The sequence below is a fragment of the Lissotriton vulgaris genome, chromosome 3_1 (genome assembly GCF_964263255.1).
Source record: "Lissotriton vulgaris chromosome 3_1, aLisVul1.2, whole genome shotgun sequence".
NCBI classification, from domain to species: Eukaryota; Metazoa; Chordata; class Amphibia; order Caudata; family Salamandridae; genus Lissotriton; species Lissotriton vulgaris.
The window spans coordinates 1,698,376,856-1,698,392,503 of NC_141689.1; positions in this window are offsets into that span (position 1 = coordinate 1,698,376,856).

Below are 15,648 nucleotides of genomic sequence, written 5' to 3' on the forward strand. Positions count from 1 at the left end.
TAGGGTGGTAAAGAGTAGAAAAGATAAGCTGTGTCTTGTGTGGGCAGTTGATGAAAAACAGATGAAGTCAGGTGTGAGGAGAGAGCTGATGAAACTGGTCTGGTCTTTGATATAAAGAATGGATCAACGCTATCTGTTGTGAGTGTGTATTGGGATTGGATGTTGGCAAAGAAGTGTTCAGAGAAGAGCTACTTAATGCAATCTGTTGTGGTTTGTTTTTTTATGCCAGATTTAATGTCTTCAGGAAATTTAAGTTATAGGAAGACAATGACAGCAAAAAGGCCATCAAAGGACGAACTTTAGGTTTTAGTGTGCAATCCAATATCACAGTGAACCTTTCGAGACAGTGTATTTCAAATACTGAGAACAATTCTATTCTGTTTGAAAAACTCAATAATGATCTGTTTAGTAGAAAGATGATGCCATCAACAAAATCTGATGTTCATGCAGTGTGTAATAACATTCTGAAAGGACTGAAAATTCCATTCTCACTTACAAGTATAAACTGAATGAATTGGTTCAGAATTTATAAAAAAAACATTGTCACCCGATATAGTGTTCTGGAGTTACATCTGTGTTACAAGCATAACCTTTATTATCCTGGGGTTTACTTTTAAACATCTGCTGACGATTCTCAGTTGTACCTGATCCTTAGGAGTCATCTGAGATCTTCACATGTACACTTGCACTGAGCTGAAACCATTGTCAGGCATTGGATAACCAGCAGCTGTCATAATCTTAATTCCTAAGAAAATATGATCACGCCCATCACAGTGGGCTCCGAAAACAAGTGTTTTTTTTTTATTTATCTCTGGCACTGTCTAATTGTCTTTCTTTCAAAATCTGTGCTAGTAACACGACAATTCATCATGCTGCTGGAAGCTGAGCCCCAAATCTCTGCAGCACCTAAATTCTGCTGGGATAAGCCGAACACCTGTGACGCATGACAGCCATTTCTGTCCTTCCGACATTGCTGCAGGGCTATGCAGTGCCTAATTTGTGCTGGTGCTTCCTGGTGCTTTGCACCAGCACATAACTTATCAGGGCCGGATCTACACTCTACACCAGAGGTCTTCAAACTTTTTGATTCCAAGACCCCCTTGTAAAATCTTTTTAGGCGTAAGGACCCCCTTCCGACACAATTTCTAGAAACTGGTACTCCTCATCATCAACTTTTGACAACCATAAATGCGCCTGTTAGACCTCATCACATCCATCCATCATTCATCCACCCACACTTTCACACATCCATCCATCCTTTCATCCTTACATCCATCCTTCCAACCATACAGCCATATTTCAACCATCCACCCTTTCATCCTTCCATCCATACATCCATCCTTTACCCATCCACCCTTCCATCCATCCACCCATCATTCATCCATCCACCCTTTCATCCTTACATCCATACATCTATCCTTCATCCATCTATCCTTCACCCATTCACCCTTTCATCCTTCCATCCATACATCCATCCACCCTTTCATCCATCCATTCACCCATCATTCATCCACCCATCTTTTTACACATCCATCCATCCATCATTCATCCACGCAACCTTTTATCCATTCATACATCCTTCATCCTTCTACCCTTCGATCCTTCCATCCTGCCATCCATCCACCCTTTCATCCATCCATCCACCCTTTCATCCTACCATCCATCCACTCTTCCCTCCTTCCATCCATCCACCCTTTCATCCATCCATCCATCCATCCATCCACCCTTTCATCCATCCACTCATCATTCATCCACCCACCTTTTCACATATCCATCCATCCTTCATCCTTACATCCATCCATCCACCCATCATTCATCCACCCACCTTTTCTGTGACTCTCTCATGGGGGGTAGGAGGGGGGGTCAGTATCTCTGTGTCCTCTTCCTTCTTTCCCACTCATGGGAGGGCATCTGTGCTTCCCTGCTGGGGGCGGGAGGGGGGGGACATGTCACGGGACCCACAGCTCCCGGCGCGCAACATCCATTATACTCAAAGGGCTACACTACAGCCTGCTCCCCCAGACACCACCCCCAACCCACTTCCCCCCTTCCCCAGCTCGTGTGTGTGAGCCCCGCTGAAACCGTTTCAGGGACACACACACAGCCACACCCGAGTACTTGTCAGGTCTTTTAAAGACCTTCTACTTGTTAATGAGCCTTTGATGTTTTTCACACCTCGGTGTGAATTAGGCCTCCGCCATGAGCACCCTCGATCAGCCCAACACCAGGAATTGCATGCCCCTGACAGAATCTGCTACCCCCTTCCAAGGACTCCACGACCCCCCTGGGGGTCGCGCCCCACAGATTGAAGACCTCTGCTCTACACCCATCTGCTGCACGTCGTCACATATTGAATTGATGTATTTAATTAAACTGATGTATTTAATTATTTACCTCAGCGCAGCCACAGAGTGTTGTTCTCGTGACAATCTCCCGTCCCTAGTGAGTCCTGGCCAGTAGTGGTTTTGCGGACCTTGCGGCTGTGAGACTGAGCCGAAGCTGACACAAGAGCAGCCAGTAGGAGATTTGGTAATGCTTATTGATGGAGGTACAGCCCTTAGTTCAGTGTTGCCGGTGCCCGGTGGGCAGGCCGCAGAACACGGATTCATTGTGCTGGATTTGGTTTGGGGTAGGGGAGGTGCAGCAGCAGGCAGTGTGCGCATACCTGCATGTGTGCACCCCACTCCAACGCGAGTCATCCGCTCAACAGTTACTAGCAGCACCCGGAGGAATCAGTCAGTGTGTGTCCCTGCAGGCGCCCTGCCCAACACGAGTACAGGTAAATCAAGTACTAAGTTAAGTAGTAGCCATGATGTCAATAATATGCCATCATTACCATGCCAAACCAATGCTTTTTTTTTGGAGTGTGGTGCCGTGATGGTCGTCGGAAGTCATGCATTTTTAAACAAATAATAGTGTTCAGTACCACGTGTGCACTTGAAAGGCTGATTAGGTGTAAAGTTATTTTCCCGAACCATGGGGCATACTACCAACGTTTAGCGATATTTACCGCTAACGATGCTTAGCAACAAATTTTTTAATGCTAAGAATCGCCGGAAATTATCGCAGAGATAACTTGCTATTAGCAAGATTTATCTCAGTAGTGATAAAAGTCCTCGCGCTAACTGCCAATTGAGAGATTATCTCTGTAAAACCAACGATAATCTCTCTAAGTTTGGCGTTAGCTTGATAATAGGGGCTCACAAACTTAGCCATGATATCTACCTTCTATAGGATATCATGGCTAAGTCAGTAAAATACCAGGTGTAAAAAAATCAGTGCTAACCGCGGTTAGCGCTGCTTTTTTATCACTAACAGGGTTAGCGAAATCCTTGATAATAGGAGAAATGTCGCTTAACAACATTTCTCCTATTATTTTTCTCTGGAACACCCCCTTTGCATTTCATTAGAGATGCAAGGGGAAGCTTAGAGAAAAAGGGTGCTAACATGCGAATTTGCGTGTTAGCAACCTGTTGCTAATAGGGAGATAATTTTATCTCCGCTTTCTTGGCTTTTAAAGCCAAAAAAGCGGAGATAAATCCCTTGATAATATGCCCCCATATTTATTGTGTATTTTTTTCCAGTTCATGCTATGGTATTTAGGGGCATATTACCAAGGGCATTATCGCCGCATTAGCGGGACTTTTTCCCGCTAATGCGGCGATAATTTTATCGCCCTATTCCCAAGCTGTCGCTAACACCAGTTAGCGACAGCTGGTAGGTGATAGCGGGCATTTAGGGGCCCACTTTGCATGGCAGCAATAATTATCGCTAATGACATGCAAAGTGGGCGTGCCAAGATGTTAGCGACTGAAAACAGTTGCTAACACCTCTAACTCCTATTAACAACTTTTGGAAATATTCGCGCTAAGCGCGAATATCTCCAAAAGCTAACATCTGCTAAAAGCAGCTGTTAGCCATGTTATCCAATGGAAGATGGATAACATGGCTAAGAGCATTGTCACGATAATGTATGAATATCGCTGATTTTTCAGTGATATTCATGCATTTCGCAGGATTTTTACCGCTTTTGAGATAAACCTTGATAATATCAAGATATCTCAGCTGTAAAAATCCTCGGTGCTCGGCGATATTTTTTTCCCGCTAACCAAGCAATAGCGATAATTATCGCTTTTGCTTGGTAATATACCCCTTAGTTATTGCGCTGTGTCAGTTTTGAAGGTAGGCAAGGACATATCATTGCCAAATGTCCACAGTGTGACAGTAGCTCTGGCTCCACCAAATTCGATGATCATGGATATGATGATCATGCAGATGCACTCATTGCACTGTCTGGCCTGGCCTAGTACTACCAGCGGCCGAAAGACTTAGTTATAAGATGATAGGCGTGAGCTCCGGCCTGGGTTAATAATCCTACTGATTATTAACTTGCCATTTACCATATTCGGTGGACTATGAATGAGAACTTGATTATATTTTTGTGACTGATAGAAAACAATCGAAATTATATGCTCTTTTTGTTAAGTTTTCCTGAAAGTGAGCAAGATGGCTGTCATATTCAACAATAAATACATATAAGATTCAAACACCAGTCGGATGATCAGTTGTTATTGTTGTAAAAGCTTTTATTCGACACTTAGTCATTAAGCCAACACAGACATGTAATACAAACAAGCAAACATATTCGCAATTAAAAATTTGTATCAGTTGTTATTAAGTTCATTATCAAACAAATAATCATGTGAATATGCACGCTGATTTGGGCTGTGATAGAATGGTAATTAGCATCGATTAACAATAATTATTGGTGCTATGAGAAGAATTGATGCTACTAGATTCAAATAGGATGGTTTGCAAATACCGCCCTGAAGAATACTTTCAGTTTGAATGGGTATGGCAGCAGGTATTTAATTCACGATTCAGAGCTAATGGTGAGTCCGCATTAAATATAATTGGGATGTTTTAGAAGAGAGCTCACCCTAGACTGGGGATAAAATAGCTGTACAATGTTATGTTATGTTATGTTATATTTATTCTTATATAGCGCACGGCTACTCAAAAAGAGTGTCCCGGCGCTTTTGATAATGAGACCTACAGCAGAATAACACAACACAGTAATAAAACAACTGAATAAAGAGGAAAACAAAAGAAAATCAGCCTAGGGGGCAAACAGTCAGGTTTTAGGGCCCTTTCTGAAAGCAAGTAAATTAGTAGCTCCGCGAAGTGTCAGCGGCAGAGTATTCCACAGCTGTGGCGCAAGCAATCCAAAGGAGCGGCCTCCAATGCGGGCTCTCTTTACACGCGGCACAGCCGCCAGAAACAGAGACTCTGATCTGAGAGAGCGGGCCGGATGGTAAAAGGCAAGTCTCCTTTGGAGGTATTTAGCTCCCACAGCATCATGTACCCGTCACACCTAGGATCTGGGACCTCAGCGTCAGGCCCTTGTCCATCTTGACCCCCAAGTTCATAGCAAGTTGGGATGAGCAAGACGGAGGGAACATGTTAATGGGCCACCAAGCCTGCCAGTCCGGATCCGACGCACACCCGAAGAAGAGTACCTCAGACTTATCAGACTATGCTAAGAAGCCCAACATGATACATGATACAGCCAGAGACTGTTCCATAAAAATACCGCAATTGCACAGATCCAGTAACATTGCACTTTAAGCATGTACTGACACATGTGATGCCCTGGTACAAACAACCTTAACTGTCTGACAGTACTCCTATGATCAGAAAGAAGGAATTAATAAAAAACATACAAGAAGCGTTGCTTTAGATTTGTCCTATTGATGAGCTTCCATATGGGCATTTGGTTCGACCAGTGCTTAATTTGAGTCGGTGGGTTCTGGTGTCGAGCACCAGCACTTAATCATTAACGCCAGCGTTTTTCATGAGTATCAGTTAAGGACACATTCATGGCATGGGGAGATTAAGTGATTTGCCTAGAATCACGGGATTTTGAGTCAACATCGAGGCTTGAACCTGGTTCTCCAGCTCCTAATTCAGTAGATCCCGCCAATATGCCGCATCCTCTCACGATTTCCATGGTTAGTAGTTGGTTTTCTTTAGACAGTGCTAAAGGAGAAATTGGCTGCCGCAAGTTGCCTCCTGATGAGAGCCCCGGCACTTATTTTTTTTACAAATTAACTATTGGGGCTATGAATGCATGTGTTCTTTTTATGTTAGACCATATCTATATGTGGACATTTTGCCATTACAAAGCGTTAAAATAATAACCCTATTAGTTGGATTGCTACTGTGGGTGCAGGTATGTGATGGGCTTGTTATAGGACTACAGTCACTTTTCAATTCCATATTGAGATGGTATGCACCCTGAATGTTGATCCCAGAATAATGATGGGACACAATATGGAGGATAAAATAGAGAAAAAAATATATCAACAGGTAAGTATAGAATTTCTATACCTGACTCTACATATAAGTACGTTTGAGGTACAACTATCGTAAAGATATGAAGATGTAGTGTTGGGAATAGTAAATCTATATCTCTGTATGTGCACTTACATGTGGTCCCTATTCCATTCTCCAATCTATTGAGATCGCTTATTGTCTTTAAGTTTCCAGGATTTAAGGCAACTATGTCTACAGCCTATGATACTATACATGGCATTCAGATCAGAAATCCAAAATTATTTTGTTGATTCTGTCTCCGCTTTGCCTGTATTGGGAAAGGCTCTTTAGATGAAGAGCACAATTGTCCACTTTTAGATTAGTTTAGCAAGCTGACAGTTTGATCCTCATCATAACATGACATGGTGTGATATGCCATGAGCTGTTGTGACATAAAGAGACATAACGAGATCACATTATATAAAAAGTTTACAAGACTCAATCTAGAGATCAAGTAAAATATCAGCAGTTCCAAATTCAAAACTAAAGAAGCAAAATGTTCAAATGCAGCTGGATTTCCTCATACAATAATGTGTCTCAGGAGCCCTATTCCGAGTTCGGCGGTCCGAGTTCTCGGTCCTGCCCCGTGTCAGGGGCAGGACCAAGTACTCCACCGAGCAGCCGGCCTCCCCGCCCACCATATTAGGTATTTTCCATGGGCAAGCAGTTTTGCGGCAGCGGAGACATGAGGGTGGTATGTTTCACTGCTGTAAACAAGCCGTGAAATGTGTAGAGATGTCACTCGAAAGAAGAACAAATCAGGAGGAGCAAAGACTGCAGGACATCATTGGCGTTGGTGGCCGATGTCATCAATGCTGAGGTCAACACAGTGTTGAATTCATCTCTGAGCAGTGGCCAGGTTTCAGCTATTTGGAAACAGGCTAAAATCCTGCTGTTGCTAAATAAGCCTGCTGCAGACCCTCTATTAGTATCCAACTACAGACCCATTTTGCTCCTGCCTTTCTTTGCCAAAGTTATTGAAAAATATGCGAACTCTGTCACTACTGAATTTATCTAAATGAACAACCCCCTCCATGCGAGCCAATCAGGATTCTGTGCCAATTTTAGCACAAAAACGGCCCTCCTTGAGATATCAGAATCCATGAAAGAGACTCTTGATGCCTCATGACAGACTCCTACAGAGACTGAAAGACTGCGGTGTGGGGGGCACAGTGTTGAAATAGTTCTCCTCTTTTTTGAGGGATCGAAGGCAGGAAGTCTGGAACCCGCCATTTCCCTCCCTTATGCCTCCTATGAAGGTTGGTGTACCCCAGGGTTCGATTTTGAGTCCACTACTGTTTAATCTATACATGGATCCCCTTGACCCCTTAGTTGAAGAGGATGGAGCCACAATTAAATCCTGTGCTGATAATACCCACCTGTTGTTCACCAGTAAAAAGGGAGAAGTTTTTGACGGGGCCAAAATCAAGAACTGTTTTTCTTGGTTTAGCTCTAACCCGCTTCAATGCAGTTCTGCTTAATCAGAAGTGATTCTTTTTGGAGCTTTGGACTCGGATGTCTGGAGGCAGTGGTGGCCGTCTGATATGTCCCCTCCACAGACCTCCGTGGGAGTAGCCAGAAATTTGGGGGTAAAAATGGACAACTTTTTGCACATGAAGACTCAAGTTCAATCAGTGGCAGGAACCTGCTATGGAACTCTAAAAATGCTCGGGAAATTTTTACCTCTTCTGTCACTTTCCCATAGAAGGAGGTGGTACAAGCTCTCACCACCTCAAGGCTGGACTACGCGAATGTCCTCTATTTGGGTCTCCCGGAATGTCTATTGAGTAAACTCCAGGTTGTGCAGAATGCAGCAGTCAGAGCCATTCTTATGCTTGGCCCCAGAGCCCACATTTCTCTCCAGCTCAAAAATGTACATTGGCTCCCTATTCCCCGCAGAATTCAGTTCAAGGCCCTGACATTGGCTTTCAAAGCCTTGCATGGCACCGGGGCAAACTACATTAGAAAAAGAGTGAGCTTTTACACACCTGGTAGAGTTTTAAGATCATCCCATCAACATATGATGAGCCTGCCTAAATTCGCTCGCTCCTTTCAAGTCCAGGTAGCACACTTGTGGAATAAACTCCCAACGGCAATCAGGCAACTGTCGGACATCTGGCATTTTCAGGAAACAACTAAAAACATGGCTGTTTCAGCAGTAATCTTTTTTTCCTTTCCCCTTGTGAGTTGGCTCTTTCCTTCCCACTTTCGCCTTACTTCCGCTAGCACCGAGACACTCTATTGAGTAGCTGCGCACTTTACAAATACGCAATAACATAGCATAACATAACATAATATCATGTCTGCTCTGTTCAAGCACTCAGGAGGTGAATAATTTTGGCAGGGTTAGGAACGGTGGAAATCACATCTACTCCAAGGTCATGGACGGCCGATTCACACAAGTATTCTGAGACAAAATCCTAACTTTACGACTCCCGGTATTCACGGCATTTAGGAGTAGTAAAAATAGGATTTTGTCTTAAGTTTTGGTTTTAAGACAAAATCCTAACTTAAGTTTAACTTAGGATTTTGTCTTAAGTTTGTCTTAAGTTTTGGTCTAAAGACAAAACCCTAACATAAGTTAAACTTAAGTTAAACTAAATTTGATGTTTTGTCTTAAGTTTGTCTTAACTTTTGCTCTTAAGAGAAAATTCTAATTTAAGTTTAACTTAAGTTTAACTTAAGTTTAAGACCAAAACTTAAGACAAACATAAGACAAAGTCCTACCTTACCTACTCCTAAAAGCCTTTCGTGAATATCAAAAGTCATAAAGCTAGGATTTTGTCTCAGATTTTTTTTTTTGAATCAGGCCCGAATGTTGAAAGTTGCTCATTATAGACATTCAATGTAAAATACTCTTTTTGATATTTAATATTTGGGCTCATATACTGCCTTTCCACCAACGTTTGCACAGCAGTGTCCCTGCCAGAAAATAGTTGGCAGAAAGGCAGGTCATAACTAGCCCAGCGGGTAGCTTGGTGGTAACCCGTCCATGGCCCCCCACTGCCCCCCCCCAGCTGCTGCAGAAGTATCAGTGGTGGTCTTATGGCAGTGTTACCGCACACATCCCAACCGGGCAGTCACACCACTGAAGAGTCAGTGGTCGGACCACTGAAAAGTCAATGGCGAGACACATCCCTCGTCATTATAATCAGGTTCTAACACCTGAAATCGCTCACATATTCCAGTTTAACGCTTCTCTCTTTGTCTTTCATGTAGCAAGAAGTCAGAGCACTTCCCAGTTTATGAGTCAATGGTTCTACTGGTTTATGTGGTATATTCAATGGTTGAATGTTTTCATCCCCTATGCTCAGACCTAGGCAATCATTCATGAAATCCTCAGTGTTAATGCACAGAGAGAAGAAATCCATTTCTATTCCTCTACCACTCTCACTATTTGTGTTTAGCTACAGTAGTGATGAGTTGGGTGAAGTAATTTTGTGGCTCAAGTCACGCCCACAAAGATCTTAAGGAGAGCAGGTGATTCCATCTTTAAGTGAATAACCTCAGCCTTTTGCGTCCATGAATGTTCATGGCTGTGACAAGTCTGATGCTCTCATGCTTCTCAGGCTGGGAGCCTCTACTCTGGCACCGATTCTAAGTACCCGCTGTCAGCTACAACACAGCTTGTCGTATGGGAAATCCTAGAGAGCACATTAATTAGAAGCCATACAAGAAATGCGGAAAACTAGTGTTCCACACCTTTATTTACCTTACAGAAAGGTGAACTTTTCTGCATATTTCAGGTAATACTGATCAGGCACATAGGATTACAAAGATATATGTTTCGTTTCAGCAGCAGAGATGGAGTCAACATAGCTAAACTCAAGATTTGTGGCAAGAGAATGAGGCGAAAGGCAGAAAAGTATCATGTCAAAAGGTGCTGAATTGATGGAATAAAATTAGGCAGTCCAGTAATGGGCATGCATTAGACACCTGAAGAAATAACATTTAGAACACAGTACCATTGTTCATGTGATTCGTCTTACAAAGGGGTTACGTGTACTGAACCAAGAAATGCCCAGAACAAAAGGGAAACGAGGATGCCCAATTATGTAAATGCACACATTTTCGTTGGAATCTCTACAGACCTTTGGGTCATGTTTGTTTCCATACCTGCAAACCTTTATTTTACTTGCGTTAAAACAGCTTGTGATCTCAGTAACATGGAGACATGGGGGCATATTATCAAGGGGGTTTATCTCTGCTTTTTTGGCTTTAAAAGCCAAGAAAGCGGAGATAAAATTATCTCCCTATTACCTAGCTGTCGCTAACACCAGTTAGCAACAGCTAGTAGGAGATAGCGACCATCTTGGGCCCCACTTTGCATGTCAATGATATTTAGCACTAATGACATGCAAAGTGGGCGTGCCAAGATGTTAGCGACTGGAAACAGTCGCTAACATCGCTATCTCCTATTACCAACTTTTGGAGATATTCACGCTAAACGTGAATATCTCCAAAAGCTAACACCTGCCCGAGCAGTTCTTAGCCATGTTATCCAATGGGAGGTGGATAACATGGCTAGGAGCATTAGCTCGGTAATGCATGAATATCGCTGACTTTTCAGGGAATGCGGCTATCACTCCGAAAGCTTGGAGCACATAGCCTGCACATGCCCAGCTCTGTTACACGATAGAAGGACCTTATTGAGAGCGGAGTGGATCAAATTAGATGCTCGTACATGTCGTCAGGCCATTATGGCAGCAATGAATCAAGAAAACACAAACACCCATACACATACATCACATTCATTCACACATGTTAATACAGCTCCACTGAATGCGCTGTCATTGACACATATGACAGTGCTATCATATTGCCCCCTTATTCAAAGTATTTTGTTCAGATCATAGTACCTGGCTCTATGGACATTAGGCCTAAAGTCAATTAAGCGGAGCGTGATGGTGTCTGGTAAAAATACACAAGTCAGTTGGCCTTTAGTAGCCCATGATGATTTTCACTGATCAGAAGTAGCTCTCACTACTGAAAAGGTTGGAGACGCCTGATCTAGAGAGTGCAGTTCAAGTCTTTAAGTATGTATTCAACATTAATACTAGGGTTTGATAAGGCTACCAGAGATATCTGACTGCTGTGTTTATCTAAAACCTCTTGGAGATTCTGTACATCATCTTTGCTATCAGTGGCAGGTTGTGAATAATTTAACCAGTGTGGGTTAGGTCAAAGGAGATGAGAACAAAAACCACCTACCCTATAAATGAAAAGATGCTTTAGTCAAAAATGTAATCACTTTCATTCTTTATGTGTTAAGCCCAATCTACAATGTAAATACACAAGATATTTTTCATGTTCTTTTTTATTTATTTTGTAAGAAGTGATTATCATCTTATTCAAAGTGTTTTGTCCTTTAGGACCTGATTTAGTCCTCAGAGGACTGGTTACTGCATCACAACAGTGATGGATATCCCATCCGTTGAAATATAAATCCAAGGGACGTAATGTGATTTATATTTTGGCGGACGGGATATCTGTCACCGTTGTGACTGAGTATCCCATCCGCCAATATCTAAATTCAGGCGTTTACTTGGTCATCATTGATATTTTGCCCACCCTGTTACTCTGACCATTATCCCAACGCAGTTCTACTAAAATATGAGAATCATACATCATCCAGACATATCCCAAAACATTCATTCACCGTACTACATTTGTGTTATACATCATACCTCATTAATAATAGTAGGAGAACACAGCGCGATATGAAACATCATAACTCAAGTGTGTTTTTGGGAGAATTCAAATATATATATATTTATAATTCTGCTTAGATACAATTCTGTACAAAGTACATTATATCTCATATATATCTTCAATATTTTGGTGTTTTCATTACTTTTCCATTAATAGCATACAGGAAGTACACATTTTATTTGAACCAAAGTAAGAATAATAATTTCATCTTGTTGTATGCACTCCACTCTTCAAACCTCCAGTGTGTTGATGCACGTTTCAGTACCAAACCAAAATGCAGACGTACCTTCTTCAGGGTTCTCATATGAATACAAATGAAGAAGAGGAAAGGGAAGGGGAGGTACTGGAGGAGAAGAAACCACCTGTAAAATATGTATGATAGTAAATAAACACAAAAAAGTTCAAACCTCTAGAAAGGTCAAAGGGGCACTAAACCAATAGCGGCCGTGTTTCGGGAATGATGGTCACCATGTCTGGTATAGTAAATATATCAAACCTTCACCAACACCCCTGTGCCAAAGTGAACCTTAGCGATCACATGTATGACCCCACCAGATGGTGATAGCCATATTTATAGATACCAAAGCCCATCACCTCACCAACAGATATAGAACCTACACTTACAACTGAACCATCAGTCTTGTAGGTATTTCTGCAAACCAAAGAGATGCCACAATGTTAAGACTTAAAAAAGCTGACCTGCAGCCTGTATCTGTAAAGAAAGGTGAGCATGCCCTTGATCAAGTATTGTGGTTTCTTGAAATGGGGAAAGATATTTTTGATCTTTATTATTACTAAAGGTGTTTAATATTGTGGTAAATATTGGTTTTTGTGGAAAAAGCAAGCAACAAAAGGGATGCACTTACCTTTATTAGAACATTGGAATGTGGAGTACTCCATTGCAGACAATGGAGTGCTCAGTGCTTCTACGAGCCGGTAATGGCCCAAAGAGCAACATTCCAATGTTGTTTAAACAAAGGCCTCTCTGAGCACTAGGAGATTTTAATCCCCTGGGGCCCTCGAGAGACCTTTGTTTAATTTGTTGGAACATTCTGCCCTCTAGTGGCAGAATGTTCTAATAGCCTTATAGCCCTTCATAGCTAGGCTATTCCAGCTACTAAAGTCCTTCTCTCTTATTAAGGGCCCTCACCTTTGGCTCGGGCCTCTAACTCTGGAGCGGGTCTTAAATAGCTGGTATGACCCGCTACGGCGGGTTATAAAGCTATAATAAAACGTCCAATTCTTCGACATCACTACAAACTCCCACAGCATGATTTGGTAAAGTGCAAGCATTAAATTAGCCTTTTCCCTGTACTGTGGTGTCTGACAAGGCTGTGTGCTGTCATGCACCCATTTTATTCTTTTTGTTAATGTGGCAAAGATTTGTAGAACACACAAACTGATTTCAGAAAAAAACAAGTGACGCCCAGTACCTGTGCTGCTCTGTACCACTGGCACGTTCTAAACAATCAGTGCATTTGCCAATATTGGTATGACAAATCTGGTACTATATGAACAGAACAAAGGAGGAATGAGTGCAGGAGTTAGAGCTCCAAATCTTTTCATATAGTACCCATGCAGAATGTGTTACGATGGCTGTCTGTTTAGGGTGCCCCTTAGTAGGTAATATGGCACTTATAAGACAAGTTGAACAAGTCAACAATATATTAATCATTAAGTTCTATTTGTACACCCAAGATGGAGCAGAAGTTTCCCTAAATACGTTGCTTGTGTTAATTGAGCAAACACTCCTAAAGAAATTGTTAGCACTATCTGTGGATGTAAGTTCTGGAACTGGAATGAAATGAGTTAGCTTTAGACTGTATTTGATGTCGTTTTGGAAGTGAACGACCCCGCTGGAGAAACCTATAGAGTTATATCATCACTTATAAATGCAGTGTAGATATCTTGATTACAATATGTAAACAAATGACTAATCCTGCATAAGTTGTCGCATTTATAATTAGCAGAAAATTTAACTGCAACCAGCATAGAGATTGCAAAGAGTGCCTACTGTTAGCGGCGGCTCGCACAGGCAAGCGCTGTAAGGTGTGGCAGAGCGTGGCAGGGGGGAATGCTGACAGATGACAGAGTAGGTGTTATTTAATTATTTAATTATACATATTCCAACATCTGTCGGTTTTCCCCCGCTCGCACCCTGCCCTGCCCCGCCTCACAGCGCTTACCTCTGCCGGCCACTGCTGCCTGCTGTGGGTGAGCGACTGACAAAATAACCAAACTTCTCATACAACAATGATGAATTCTTACTTTTAAATAAAGCCTTGTAAATAAAGTGGTTCCCACCAGAAGTTAATAACAACGCCTGTTAGAACTGGGATTTCTGGTTGGCTAAGGCTTTCGCCAAAGCCAGGCAGAAACCACCATTCTAGTCAGGGCAAGGGAGTCACACGCCAAGATAACCCCTGCTCACCACCTTGGTAGCTTGGCACGAGCAGACAGGCTTATCCCGGAGGCAATTTGTAAAGCATTTGCGCACGAACACAACAGCAACAACATCCTAGGCACACCACAAAAGGAACTCCACACAAGGTTATATAAAAATAACTTTTGTATTGTCAAAACACATCAGATAGTAATCACACAATATACATTGTGCCAACTGGCACGGGCAATATTCACAAGGGATTATTTAGACCAGGACAGGGCCACTGTCATAATCAGCACTTAGTAGAACTAGCACTTAGAATAACTGTCACACCAAATAACAATTATAGATCACAACCAGTAACCACTGGTAACAGGTAGGTACAGACTACACAATACTAATAACCATAGGGATAGATCACTCATGGATACATAACCTCTCAAGTATAACATACTAGGCAACGCAAACTTCTAAGCATGAGCACCTTTAGAAGTATAACACAAACATAAAGGCAAAGCACATTACGCAGCAAGCACATTTAGGCCTAAACAGTATAACTTCAGTAGGCAATCTCTCATTAGTCTAAACCTATTAGACTCTGCCTCCTAAGAATAAATCACATTTAGGGGCATAACTCACAGAGTGAAAACATCTCACTAGCATGAACCTACATAGGTAAAATAACCTCATAATCATAAACCCAAGTTTAGAGGTATAAAACATAGGGTCCGTAAAACATACTAAATGCATTACATTTCCTAGCACCAACTCACTCTAGGACATAAATCATATCAGGCAATTATCATCACAAACCTAACAGGTAATCACATTGCGCAACAATCACCTTAGGGCCTTGCGCCCTATCCACATACCAGCCCCCCTGGCCAACTGGCCATCTCAAGAAGGGGCTCAAAATGCCCTGTGTCCAGAATGTCAGGGCGCGCTGCCAACGCAGCACCAGTCAGGGGTGCGCCACCTGCGCAAACCTAAACGTTGCAGCTGCCCATTAATTGCTGGGCAGCTCAGGATAATCACAAGGGCCTAAACGCCCGCAGCTGGCACTAAGTGCTGCGCAGCTGTGGAAGGCCTGGCACCACTGTGCAATCTCTGTCCCTCTCAGGGACTCTCAAGTTGCGCCTAAACGGTGCAGCTGCCCACTACGTGTTGGGCAGCTG